Source organism: Vombatus ursinus, unplaced genomic scaffold, assembly GCF_900497805.2.
Source record: "Vombatus ursinus unplaced genomic scaffold, bare-nosed wombat genome assembly UNPS02014959.1, whole genome shotgun sequence".
Taxonomy (NCBI): domain Eukaryota; kingdom Metazoa; phylum Chordata; class Mammalia; order Diprotodontia; family Vombatidae; genus Vombatus; species Vombatus ursinus.
In genome coordinates this window covers 2,974,114-2,984,996 of record NW_020954737.1, presented here as the reverse complement: position 1 = coordinate 2,984,996, position 10,883 = coordinate 2,974,114, and the positions used below count along the sequence as shown (strand labels likewise).

Here is a 10,883-nt window from a genome sequence, read left to right as displayed (position 1 = left end):
TCATGACTCATTGATCTTAAGTTTGTTAATAGATCTCAAGAGAGCTAGGGTTTGTGATAATGGCTCACCCGTCATAGCCACCAGTTCTAATATTTTGCTGTGTTTATTCCCCCCTGAGTTAAAAAGTAATTGAGGGGTCACCATTCTGGGTCTGATAATAAGCGGAAATTGTTGTAGGGTGAACTAGGTGAGTTGGAAGAAAAATAAGTTTCCATTTTTCTTTGATAAATAGAAAATAAGACACAATAAGCATGTTTTGACAAAGAGTACTTCACTGGGTGGTGCACATTTTATAAGAGCACATTGTTTTAATTATATTTCCCTTCGGTTCTATTATTATTCAGTATTCTACTAAAATTTTAAAAGGAAATTTGCTAGCTTTTTATAAATAAAAAAGGTAAATACCAATTTCTAACAAAAGTTGAGTATTTTTATGTTTATCATTGTCTCTTTTTTATTTTTAAGGCATTGGGGAGGGGGAGCAGGACAGATGTCTATTTATAAATGGGCTACAACACCTGTATGGAGCCTTAAATATCATAGACATACAAGCTTGAAAATAAATTTCAAGAATTAGCAGTCTTTCTAACATTCTTTCTTATTTACAAGATAGGCTATTTCAATGACTTGGTTTTTGGAAATTTCTTTTGCCTCTTTTCCTAATCCCAACTCTGCCCCTAGCCTACTCTATAGATACAAGAAAGGTCCAAAACAACAGAAAATGGAAGGAATAGAGGAGATAAATAGGGGGGAAAAATGTCCAAAGCAAATCATAATTAGGTTGGTGGTTTTTTTTTGTCTATTCTGTGTTACAAAACACTAAACAGTGGCTATTCTTTTTCATTGCTGAATCACAGAGTGTTACAAGGAGTATCAGAAATCATCTAGTCCAATCCTCAAGATGAAGAAACTTAGGCTTTTAGAGTGGGGAAGTGATTTTATCGGAGATGACTGACACAGGCTCCACAGGCATTAGAGCAATGGAAACAAAGAGAAACCAATAGGAAGCCCATTGATTTTTTTTTTTTGCCTCTCCATAATACCTAGCTCCAGATCCAGGTTTCCTCAGTTGTCCTCTTATCCCACTCTTCCTTTCCCCACCCCAAGATCTTCACAGTTTGGGACACATTGTCATTTCTTTTTCCTTGGAAACTGATAAAAAGAAATGACCCTGTACACTCTAAAAAGATGCAGGAAACTTTGAGTTAGGAAAAGAAGTCAATTTGCATCTAGGTTTCGGTATCCAATGTAACCTTTTCTCAAGTCTGATTGTTACTATTGGCAGATTCATAGAATCAACATGGAATAATACTAATATCTATTCCATAAAAGTATTTACAATATTTTTCTTAAGCTAATATAACTGATGAAGATGAAGAATTGGCTTTAGGTTAATTAGGCACAGGAATAAAAGATTATGACCAGATAAAGGGATTTCAGAGTTCATGAACATGGAAGTGAAACACTTACACGTGATCGTAAGACCAAGGGTATGACAATTTCACTCTGATTCAGTTAGCAGTCAAAGAGGATGCCTTGATAGTGAACCTGTAAAAGTAGGTGGATGGTAGTACCATCAACAATCATAGGAATGCTGGGAGCAAGGGAGGATTTGGGCAGAAAGATAATGAATTTTGTTTTGGACACACTGAATTTGAGAAGTCTATGGGACATCCAGCTGGGAACATCCAGTAGGCAGTGTAGAGGTTAGTTAGCATACAGGAGATGATCTTGGACTGGACAAATAAGTAAGAGAGAAGAGCAGGGGTGAGAGCTGGATATAACACTGAGGAATGAAAGATTAGAGGTAATGGCAAGGATAAAAAATAGATTTACCTTCTTTATTGTGAAGTTAGCATAGGTCTGACAAAACTTGTCTTTTACTTGCTTGTGTTCTTGATGTCCTGGAGGTAAATCCACCAAAAGAAGGTTCTGGTCTTTCATCTCATCCAAGTGATTAGGGTTCTCAACTGAAAGATAAACTCTTGGTGATTAATAATTTCCTCCCACATGGAAAGATAGGATGATGCAATCTAAATTCCTAAGGCTCTCCAAAAAGCAGAATAGCATCTGAATTCTTTTGCATTTTCTTAATACTAGGTTTTGAGAATTCAATTCAATTTAATAAACATTAATTAAGCACCCATTGCGTGAAAGATATTGTACTGTTATGAAAAATGCATACCCAGGAGGTTATTTAGAGTATGTATTGACTTGTTCTCCTCACCCTGCCATCAATATTACATGTAATTGATGAACAAATTAATACATCAAATATACCATAAGTCTATCATTTTACCTCTAGCATCAATACAGATTGTATCCCATCTAAAACTTACTCTAAGAGAGTTATCTTGGGGCATTTAAGTGACTTGCCCAGTGTCACACAGCTAGTAAGTGTCAGAAGCAGGATAAGTACTTATATGTCTTCCTATCTCCACGCTCTATCTACTACACCATGCTGCCACATCATTCAATTATTTCCTTCAAATATTTTAAATCAAATTGAGTGAATTGCTATTTTATTTTAAAACACTAGCATATAAAATTCATTGAGAGTTCACCTTCCCAAAATATTTTACACATCGCTAGGTGGTATAGTGGTTAGAGCCCTGGATCTGGAATCAGGAAGATCTGAGTTCAAATCCAGCCTCACGCATTTATGAGCTTTGAATTTCTGAATAAGTCACTTAATGTCTGTCTGCCTCAATTTTCTTGACTGTAAAACAAGGATAATAACAACACCTTGCAGAGTTGTTGTGAAGATTTTTTTTTTAACTTTTTGGTGAGGCAATTGGGGTTAAGTGACTTGCCCAGGGTCACACAACTAGTAAGCATCAAGTGTCTGAGGCCAAATTTAAACTCAGGTCCCCCTGACTCCAAGGCTGGAGCTCTATCTACTGCGTCACATAGCTGCCCCTCAAAGGGGAGTTTTTTTGTTGTTTTGGCTAGCCAATGGGGTTAAGTGACTTGCCCAGGGTCACACAGCTAGTAAATGTCAAGTGTCTGAGGCCGGATTTGAACTCAGGTCTTCTTGACTCCAAGGCCAGACTGCTATCTACTTTGCCACCAAACTGCCCCTTGTTGTGAAGATCAAATGAGATATTGGTAGAGTTTACACAGTGCCTGACACATAGTAGGTGCTTAATAAATATTTATTTCTTTCCCTCTTTCTCATCTATTCTTAGATTCATGTGAGTTAAATAGAAAAGCAGTTGCAGTAATGTAATGGATAAGGCTGGTAGGAAGAAAGTACCTTCTGCCTCTGTGCTAGGTTCCTGTATTTGGCATGGCATGTTCAGAAAGTCTATCCTATAAGTTCAAGCAGAAATGGTTTGAGACAAAGAAAACTCAGGAGACACAGACTTACAAACCAGAAAGCAAATATTCATTCATAGTGGAAGGAGAGGGAATGAAGAAGCAATATTGTACAAGAAAAAACTATCCTTAAAGTCAGTAGGTCTTCCTCTGATAACATAGTGGATGCCTGACCATGGCTAAATCATTTCAATTCTCAGTGACCCAGCAACTATCCTAGACTATAAGTTGTGCAGGTGTTGATCTTTTGAGGGGATTTCCTCCCTGGGAAAGATAAGAGTTTTCTCACTGGAAGTTTTTTCTACCAATGAAATCACAGATCTAGTCCAAAACCAAAGTAAACAAAATAAAACAGGCTTCTCCAAACTAGACCCTAGAATCTGAAAAAAAAAAATCCAGGATGCTAGCAACTGAGAAACTACAACCCAAATTTGGGGATCAAGAGGCTTACTATCCACCAGCTTCCTGTGGTACCTCAGCTTTGTGGCTCCCTCTTATAATCATACTAGCCTTACTTGCTCAGGTCAGCTAGTGAGACCTACTTGGTTTCTTCCATCACTAATCCCCATAGTTGGCTAAGATCCCTTTAACCTCTTCCCCCCATCTCCTCTCCCTGTAGAAGAATGACCATGAAGGCATCCTTCATCCCACTCCTTCTCCTAGTGCCTGGATTATTTCTACCACATATATTCACTATGTCCATCCAGATGCTGTCTATCCATGGAGCTAGAGGAAATCTCAAAACCAAGATGATGTTGGATTGAATAAAAATCTGTTATACAATCTCAACTGGACCCTCACTTTGGCAATCTTTCTCCTCCGTAACTGATTAGGTATCCTGCTCACCAAAGTGGCCATTTCAAATCTCTTCTAAACTTGTCATAATACTCCCCTCCCCGTCTTCTTAGCTGATGACTTTGCCTTATGTTTAATTAAAAAAAAAAACCCTGAAGCTGTTTGATGATAGCTTACTCTTCTCACTGCCTCCTCCTCCTCCTCCTCACCTCACTTCACTCAGACATCTTGCCCAACCCTTTCCTTTACCAGTTCTTAGGTGTTATTTAAGCCTACTGGTCGCTTTCCTACCTTGTGACTCTTTTTTTTCCAGTCAAGTAGCAAAGTTTCTTGCAATGCCAAGAAAGCCTGGGAAGTTCTTAGGGAACCTGCAAACTAATGAGGATGATGCTGAAGCTTGTATAATAAAGGGACTATGAAAGGGTCTGGGTGGGATTAAGGAGTGTTCAGTATATGCAAGTAGTCTGGGGTGGGTTATGTGCCTTATGCAGAGGCACCAGTGGTCTGGGCTGCTGGAATGTTTGGGAAAAATCAAGATAGCTTTATTAAAAGGAATACAAAAATTTGCCAGAGGCATTGTCCTTGGGCAGGCACTCCTTGCCTGCACTGACAGCTTTCATCTGAAGAATTACAAGATCAGGCCTGTATGTGACTGGGTTGCTTCTAGAGACATGGTCTTTTCCTTTAGGGCAGGGGTAGTGAACCTGCAGCCTCAAGGCCACATGTGGACCTCTAGGTCCTCAAGTGCAGCCCTTTGACGGAATCCAAACTTCACAGAAAAAATCTTCTTAATAAAAAGATTTGTTCTGTAACACTTGGACTCGGCCAAAAGGCTAAACCCAAGGACCTAGAAGGTCACATGTGGCCTCAAGGCTGCAGGTTCACCACCCTGGCTTTAAGGGTTCAAATCCCAACATCCTATCATTCCTCCTCAAACAAATGAGATCCAAAATCTTTTCGGGCAAGAGGCAAGGGTCTTGGCTTCTTAAACTGTTTCCTGCTGGCAAGGGACACAGAGCTGTCCCTGCCTTGCTGGGTCCCAGAGTGGAGGTTGACTGGAAACAAGCATAGGCCACATCCAGGGAATGACGGATGGGTATGGGCTGGTATCCATTGTTTGCTGCCTACTACAGGCCATTCTATAGTCTGGAAGACACAAATCTGACAAGCAAGTTCAATATTTAGGACCTAAATATAAGGAGAATTAAAAGTAATGTCAGAATGGGGGAAAACAAAGAAAGAAACCAAGATCCTAATTAGAGTCATTTACATTTAACATATAGGATCAACTGATCCTGTTACTTTTTCAAAAGTTTCCACTGTGATTCCAATCCCTCTAGGAGGATCAGATGCTATTGGGGATTCAATCCCACCTTAGATTGAGGCTAAGGTTGTCCCCCTTTTTTTTTCTTCAGATGCAGACCTCTGCTTGTATCACATTCTCTTTGAGTAGCTTGTGGTATTCTCTCAGATGGATTATTGACTTTTGATTATTGATGGATTATTGTGATAAATCAGACACCTGTACCTTAATTCAGACTCAGAACAAATTTATTTACAGTCCCAAGAGCTTTTACTTCAGATACAAAGTCTCACTAATCACAGCTTAGGGCCAGATGCAATTGTTTTACTCTCATGGAGTTGCAGTAAGCAATAAAAATTTACCAGGACTCACATCTCAAATTTAAATTTGTCCTGGTATAAAAGTCAATTATTAGAGATCATTTACATACACTTGCAAATCCTTAGCAAGCCAAGTTCATTGTTTAGGAACTCTATAACCCAAACAAGCTTCTTTTTCAGGGCTGATGACCTTGCCCACACATATGATTTCTAGGAACCTTGGCAAGTTTACAAAATAAGGAGCTTTGACAGGAACCCCAGAGAAGGGGTTAGCTATCCACTCCATATACTCTTAGAGGTGCTGTGGGCTGTGTTTAGCCCTGAGGACTGCTCTGAGTGGGCAGAACTAATCTGGATAAGGTTTTTACCTCATCCTGTCCTTCCACACACACAGAATAACCAATTACCAGTTTTATATTTAACACTAAAAAAATAACCTAAATATCTTAGTTAATAATTTTATAATTTGATAAGTGATAACCAAATTGTTTTAGCCAGAACTTCCTCTTAATTATAAAATACCCAGTTTTCTAAATGGCAGTCACAAAACATTATAAGACAGGGTTAGCAGGGAAACAATTTTTCCACTGTCTTTTAGTTTCTTTCATTTCATACTCTAATTATATCCAACTTATGAAAAGTTGCTTGACATAATTGATACAAGAGTTTACCAATTTGTTTTGCTAGGCAATGAAATTAAGTAACTCGCCCAGGGTCACACAGCTAGTAAGTGTTAGATGTCTGAGGCCAGATTTGAACTCAGGTCCACCTAACTCCAGGGCTGGTGCTCTATCCAGTGCACCATCTAGCTGCCCCCCAAAGTTTACCAATTTGTAACAATATTATGTATTTGAAACTTGAAATGAACCCATTACAAATCAGGTGACTTTAAGCTTGTTAAATACATTTCCAAATTACACAGAAAATTGGCATCTCATCAGTAACATGTTGAAACGACATCTTAAAAAGAGTGGACTTACCAAGTGCAGGGGCTGGCTGGCTTCTTACCTTGTGCTGACTTGACCCATGCCCCTTCCCTCTCTCCCCACAGCTGCAGATGCTGTTTGTGGCTGCTGGAGAGTGCAGGATGTGCTGAATGTGGATGATACTTGCAGGCTTTCTGGGTGGACAGTATGGTGCCCAGGAGCACAGGCCCATTGCCAGTAGGGCTTCCACTGAAGCTACTACCCCTCCCCATCCTTCTTTTCACCAGGTGGAGGAGGGTAAATTTGAAGTGGTGGCGGTGGGGGGGAGTGAATGTGAAGGTGAGGGGAAGGATGGTTTGAAGTCCCTACCATTCTCCAGCACTCTTTTCTCTTAAACTGATCTGGGTTAACAGGAAACCATGGGGCTATTTTCAATCCCGCACTGAGATACCCTCTTGACTCAAAGGAAGGGAGCAGAGGAAGGGAGTGACTAGGTGTTTCAAAACTCCTTAATGATCAATCTCAAAACCTCCAGAATCTGCTAAGATGTTTTTTTAGCTGTTCTAAATTTCACTGTAACCTCAGCCTGATCAGAGCAGGGATCACAGGGAGAAGAATTTTAAAAATTTCTCTTAAACTTTTACTCAAAGGAACTTCACTTCTATGTCCACCACATAGAAACTTAAGAGTGGGGCATTGAACCTGCCAGATGGGTGACCTGGGACCCTTCAAAAAGATCTAGTTGGTGCCTAGTCCCTTTTTCTTGGTCCTGGAAAGTTCAAGGCTTCACTTTTAAGGTGTCTCCTTTTAAGATCTTGTAAACTGAATTTTTTCCCCTTTTGCAGGAGACTGCTTGGTGAGAGTCATGTTACACAAAACCTTTTCTCTTTATGTGAGATAGGAAATGGTTAAGTGCTAGTCAATCTGCTTCTCTCTGATCTGAGTGGAAAAGGCTCCCCCTTTCTTTTTGCCTTGTCTGTCTCTCCACACTCAGAACTTTGCCAGAGTTCAAGGATGTAAAGAAAGAGAGAGAATTTTTACCAACAACTTTTCTTTCCAAGAAAGTCCAGCTACAGCCCTTAGAAGCTTCTTTTGTTGGCTGGCTACATTTTAAATCTTACAGGCTGTCAGGATGACACACAGACACTCACTCACACCACACATAGACACAAACAGAAAAGATTAACATTATTAAACAGTGTTACAGATAAGTGATGGGGACAGTCCAAAAGCTCAGAGAGGCTTGTCAGAAACCCCTGTACAAATCAGACACTTTTTCTTGGTCCTCTAGATTGTGTTGAGGCCAGGCACAAGGCTTTCCTTTTTAAGGCCTTATAGACCAAGCTTTTTCCAATTTTGTAACCAGAAAAGGAGGATCTGGCAGGCTTGGGCATGGAATATGGGAGACTCTTCATTAAACCAGAAGAGAAGGCAAATCCTGGGGTGTATCCTGGTAATTTGCCCATTTCTTTTCCTGTAAGCCTCAGAAAAATCCAAAAAGCACCTGCAGTCACTCAGTTCTCTAGCATCCTAGAGAATGAGAGAATTGGGCATACACTTCCAGATAGGGCAGCCTCTGTACAGCAGAAAGTGCACCCAGCTCTGAGACAGTCTCGAATCATCTGAGCCAATTGGAACCTGCGAATGTCAGGCTTAAAAGCTCCTCCAAACCTTCCAAGGTGCTTGGAGGGTGACCCCAACTGCAAAGTGAGAAAAAGGCAGAGAAAGAGAAGGCTTGCATACCTTCTGATCTTATCCAGAGGAGGGCTCGAGAGTCAAGCAGGTCCCCATATGAAACCACCAATGTGATGTGGTTTAGGGGTATTGGGAACTTTGAAATGTCAGGGTACAGGGTGGCATCACCTGGAATGAATTCATGTACTCAAACTCTCTTCCAGTCAAGTGGCAAAGTTTATTGTAACACCAAAAAAGCGGGCGAAGTTCTTAGAGAACTTGCTTTTTTGACTCTTCTTACACTTGACTCTCCTCTAGTCACTCTCCAATCCAGCTATACTGGCCTATTTGCCATTCCTTGCACACTGCATTTCATTTCTGAAACTTTGCACTGATTGTCTCTCCTACCTGGCAAGTTTCTCTCCTTAGAAAAGCTTCTGCTTTTCTCTGTTCTGTGTTTTGGTTGCCAGGTCCAAAAACTTAATCTTTCTAGGTTCCTCCAAAAGAAATCTGTCTCTATAGTGATCAACAAAATTGATTCAAGTTAAGGAGAACAGAGCAGAGACTCATTTACAAATCAGAAAGCTAATTTATAATTTTTGGGGGGTGTATGATTTGAAAATGAATGACAGTCTGGAGGGGGAGGTTTTGGGGTTTGTTTTTTTTTAGTTTAAATTAGTGGTGTCAAACTCCAATGGAAATTGGGGCCATTAAACTATACATAAGAATCCCTGCAGGCCATGTATTAATTTAGAAAGCTACATATTAAAATTATCTATGTTTTATGTACTTTATTTATTTACTTTGTTTATTTTGTTAAATATTTCCTAATTGCATTTTAATCTGGTACTGGGCACTTGGTAGTGTTGTGGGCATCTCCTGTTAGATACCTGTGCTCAAGAGCCCAAAACAGGAGTAGAGCCAGAATAAATCCTCAGTTAGTTCTGAGAGAGAGGAAGAGTTAGGAAAGAAAGAAAGACAGAAAGATAGACAAAGAGACAGAGAAACAGAAACTATTGACTCAGGGCATTTTCAGTGGGTGTTCCCCATACCTGGATTTTTCTTTCTTCTTATCTCTGCCTACCAACTTCCTTGGCTTCCTCCAAGTCCCAGCTAAAATCTCACCTTCCTTAGGAAGTCTTTATTGATTCCCCTTAATTCTAGTGCCTTATCTCTGCTGATTATCTCCAGTTTATCCATTTTAACATTTTAGCTTGTTTGCACATAGTTATTTTCATGTTGTCACCCCATTAGACTTTGAACTCTTTGAGAATAGGATCTTTTGTCTTTCTTTGTATCCCCCGAGGCTTAGCACGGCGTTTGGTATATATAGTAGGTGCTTGATAAATGTTTATTGTCTGAATGGTAGAGAGGTAGAGAGGAAAAGGTGAGAGAGAAAGAGAGAGAGAGAGAGAGAGAGAACATTAAAAGAAATAAAGCAAAGCTGAATCTACCTTCAGATTTTTTGAGGCAACAAACAGGCAAGCTGTATCCCTTTCCATTTGTAGCAAGGTTAGTGTTAAAGTCTACTGTGTAGTTTTCATTCTTAATTTTAACAACGTTATTTTTTTTTCCTTTCCTTGCATCCTCTAAATGCAGATCAGTTATTTTGTCAAAAGGTTTGAAAAGACCGTTGTCATTGGTGGTTCTACTGAGCTCCTCAGCCTTAGACTTCTCATCTATACATACATACATTCTCTTGATCATGCCTTCAGTTGCCTGGGAAGCCTTGAACAGATTTCAAGTAGTTCCTGTGATGCTGATTTGAGACCCTCCATGTTTCATATCAATGGTAATAGTTAGCCTTTTTTTTTCAGCTCATTCAGTTCTTTGTATTCTCTTTCACCAAAGTTTTAGATGGATATATCAGAGAAAGTACAACTTTCGGGTTTCTTTCAAATCAAATCTTGTACCCAAGAGATAGTACTTTAATATTATCTTTGCCTTCACCACACATCTGGAAAGATGCTGATTTTTAATTTTTTTTTCTAAAATCAAATTATCTTGCTTTTGAGGAGACTGGCTTGTAAGACCAAAAATGCTTTTAAAATAAATGATAATATTATTAGAAGTTACTGTAGGTCTCAATTGAAAACTTGAGGTTTCTCTAGGTCTTTAGGTCTTTACTCCCATGCAATGCATATCAAGCCAACTCGAGAGAAATTGAACCATGGACATGTGTATCCTAATTTTGTTTCTCTCTTTCTTAAAATAGACTCTTTAATTAATTGGGGTTTGACAGTTGGTAGGGAAGATGGGAGACAGAAGGAGTCTTGTGCATGCTTCAAATCATCCCATGAATGGTTGCTGCCTACTATAGTCTTGCATAGGATTAGCTCTAATTTTGAAGGAAAATTATTATATCACCTTCAGGGCTCCTTTCTCATGGAACACAGGCTCTTAAAGGATTTCTGACTTGTTTCCATCCTATCCCATGTCCCCTCCTTCTCACTACCAGTTATTTTACTTGCACTGGATTATGGCTAAAACAGAAGCATCGGGGCAGCTAGGTGGTGCAGTGGATAGAGCACCGGCCCTGAAGTCAGG

At 39.7% G+C, this 10,883-nt stretch overlaps 1 protein-coding gene and 1 long non-coding RNA gene across 2 annotated transcripts in view; both read right to left on the bottom strand.

Moving 5' to 3' along the window:
- LOC114030407 overlaps positions 1 to 3,646 on the bottom strand; it is an 18,120-nt gene extending 14,474 nt beyond the window's left edge. The window contains exons 1-2 of the long non-coding RNA XR_003567606.1: positions 3,257 to 3,646; positions 1,837 to 1,970 (exon numbers count right to left, since the gene is read on the bottom strand). This is a non-coding gene — a long non-coding RNA (uncharacterized LOC114030407). The remainder of the gene's footprint in view (positions 1 to 1,836; positions 1,971 to 3,256) is intronic.
- LOC114030361 (poly [ADP-ribose] polymerase 14-like) overlaps positions 1 to 10,883 on the bottom strand; it is a 113,668-nt gene that overhangs the window by 84,719 nt on the left and 18,066 nt on the right. The window lies entirely within an intron of this gene.